Source organism: Cynara cardunculus, assembly GCF_001531365.2.
Source record: "Cynara cardunculus var. scolymus isolate 2C chromosome LG 2, CcrdV1, whole genome shotgun sequence".
NCBI classification, from domain to species: Eukaryota; Viridiplantae; Streptophyta; class Magnoliopsida; order Asterales; family Asteraceae; genus Cynara; species Cynara cardunculus.
Window position 1 is genome coordinate 53,576,212 of NC_037529.1, and position 3,426 is coordinate 53,579,637.

Genomic DNA, 3,426 nt, shown 5'->3' on the forward strand with positions numbered 1-3,426 from the left:
CTCTTTCCATTCATTGGTCATATTGGTATAGGCAGAGAAGACAGAGTCATCCTGGACTTTGTTGGACCTAACTTTGTGTGCGTAGATAGCTTTACGTTTGGGGTTGTGGCTCATTACGTCCAAATAAGCAAAGAGAAGGTACAACCTATTTATTTATTTGGACAGACCAGTAACTCATATACAACCTATTTACTTATTTGGATAGACCAGTAACTCATATACAACCTATTTACTTATTTGGACAGACCAGTAACTTATATACAACCTATTTACTCTAATTTCAGGAGGAATGCAAGGCCCAACTATTTTATAATTTTAATGTATCAATTATGAGTCAATTTTCGGTTTGTTTTGGACTTGTAAGTACACATAACGTATGTATGAACATATCCTCAATTTTATCAATAAATTCCTAGGTAGGAAATTACAAGAATCCTCATTAGTACTCCCTTGATAGGAAATTCTTGACCTTGGCCAGATGCGGCAGTTTTACTTTTAGGATCCAACTCAAGTATAGATATACTTTAGAATAGTAATGGCTGATCAAATTTTAGTGTTCAAAGTAATCCTGATTCTATTACACCATCAAATGAGAAAGTAACAGTAAATTAGAAATTGGATTTAAAAAAATGACTTGTTAGACCATGAAAGACGAAGTTTTTATATCTAATCCTGTAAGGGAGGGTGATAGTTGTGTGTTTTGATACAGGTTTGCTATAGTTATATTGCCTTTTCGATTTAGGTTTTTGTTGTATAGTTTGGCCTTTTATGCTTTTTTTTATAGGCTTTTGGAGTTTGAGAATGTTATCATGATATTTCTGTGAAATTTATCTAAATTTGTGGAGGCCTACTGTTAGGTTCCTTTTCTATGTTAGCACTCCTCTTCATAGGAAATTCTTGGCCTTGGCCAGATGAGGCAGTTTTAGGATCTGACTCTGGTATTGATTTACTGTAGAATAGTAATGGTTGATCAATTTTAGTTCTTAACGTAATGCTAATTCCATTACTGATTACACCAACAAATAACAAAGTAACAATAAATTAGAAATTGGATATCAAAATGACTTGTTAGACCACCAAAGACAAAAATTTATATCTAATCCTGCAATGGAGGCAGTCTACTATTAATTTGTTAAGTAGGCATAAGAACAGACAAATTGGGTTGACCCATTTATTTAAATGGGTTGAAAATCTCAACCCAACCTGCTAATTCTGGGTTGGGTTCGGGTTGGGTTAATGGGTTGGGTCATTTTTTGCCACCCCTAATTTTATGGCTCTTTCCATTCATTGGTCATATTGGTATAGGCAAAGAAGACGGAGTCATCCTGGACTTTGCAGGACCTAACTTTGTGTGCGTAGATAACTTTACGTATGGGGCTGTGGCTCATTACATCCAAATAAGCAAAGAGAAGGTACAACCTATTTACTTATTTGGACAAACCAGTAACTCATATACAACCTATTTACTGCTATTACCAATTTGTATATGATAGACTCTATATATCAGTTGCCAAGGTCTATTTGCAGCATAGATTCAATTACAAACACCCAAAATTAGTAAATAGATAAATAACAGTAAATAGGTTGTACCTTCTATTTACTTATTTGGACGTGATTTCTTTGAGATACTGGATAGTGACTAACCAGCAAATGACAAAGTAACAGTAAATTAGAAATTGGATATTAATCCTGCAATGGAGGCAGTCTACTATTATTTATCATCACTGTACAAACCACTTAGACTGCTATGTAAATACTTAAGAAGAAAACAAAAAAGCCAATTGTAACACCCCCAAACACCACATTTGCATAAAACACATATTTCATTACATAGAAACATGGATTACATCAAAAGGTCCCACTAGTACAAGGATTGCTATATGTACAAAATCTACATATGAAATTTCCAAAACAAATCCTGTATTATTACATGTAATCTAACATGTATCTTCAAAAGCAGGAAACAGATTAGGAAAATAATCACATTTTCCCTTTAATATCCCCGGACCGCGCTACTCCTGCATTGCAATATTTAAAACAGAAAATGAGGGTTAGACCATACGGGTCTAGTGAGAAAATCCCTTCTTTGCAAATGCAGGGTAATGAACACCAAAATGTTTACAAATAATTGAAGCAGTTTACAATATTATGCAAAATAATGTAAACTCAAGAATCACCATTCCATAAAATATTTCTAATTCAAGATATATTGTTTTCCAAAATAAAACAATACCAACACTTCTTGAATTATCAAATCATCTCATAAAAAGTTTTAAGGCAATACTTGTCTGATATGACAAACCATTTTTCCCTTCTCAATAACATCTAAATTATTATTTCTAATGAGAATAATATCTTTAATTGATCAGATCACAAAGAAATGATGATTCAAAGTTATTAAATCTAATTAATAATAATAACAAGAGTTATAATATTATCCCCATATGACAATGCCACCCTTATTCCAAGTACACCCCTCCTTGATATGCCACCCTTATTCCTCCAATAAAACAAAGCTACTTATCAGAACAGACATAAGTCACCACGTCTGAAAGTAYTYATTCCCAGTTCCAAGCCAGAACAGACAAAAGTCACCACGTCTGGGGGAACTACCATTTAAAACTCACTTCCATACCAAAACAGACTTAYGTCACCAYGCTTGGTAGGAAGRTTTCCAAAAATMTAGTTTCATACCAAAACATACTTACGTCACCACGCTTGGTAGGAACATATCATTTATTTAAAAAGATATAAAAATACCCATTTTTATAATCCACAATTAATCCCAATAATAGACACTTTAAATCATATAAAAAGTCTAAACATAAAACTTATGAAAATTCCAATTAAAAAGATATTCGGATAAAATATCGATTAAAGCTTATCCGGTTTAATATTTAAAATAATTTCTAACATATTTGTCCGGATAACAAATCTGGTCAACAAATCTGGTCAACAATTCCGGTCAACAAATGTCCGACTTAAACACTTAGAAATAATTCCACTTTGTCCGGACATCTAATCCGGTCAACACACCACATASACTTTGAACGGTTTACACTTAGAATATAATTGTATTTGAACGGATATTAAATYCGGACAACAGTCCGTTCAAGACTTGTCCGGTTTAAAACTAAACCGGACCCCATGTGATCGTAYTCCTACTACTCAGTATAAAATCATAATACTACCAATCATAAACCGCTCAATACTCAACCGGTTTACTAACTCCGGACAACAAACCGCTCATGGCTTGTCCGGTTTAAAACAATCCGGACAACAAACCGTTCAAGGCTTGTCCGGTTTATACTAAGTCGGTCAATAAACCTCACAAGGCTTATCCGGTTTAAACCCTTATCCGGTCAAGCTTTGTCCGGATAAACACTTAGACAATATAATCAAAGTTCCATTTCAAAGGATAAGAAT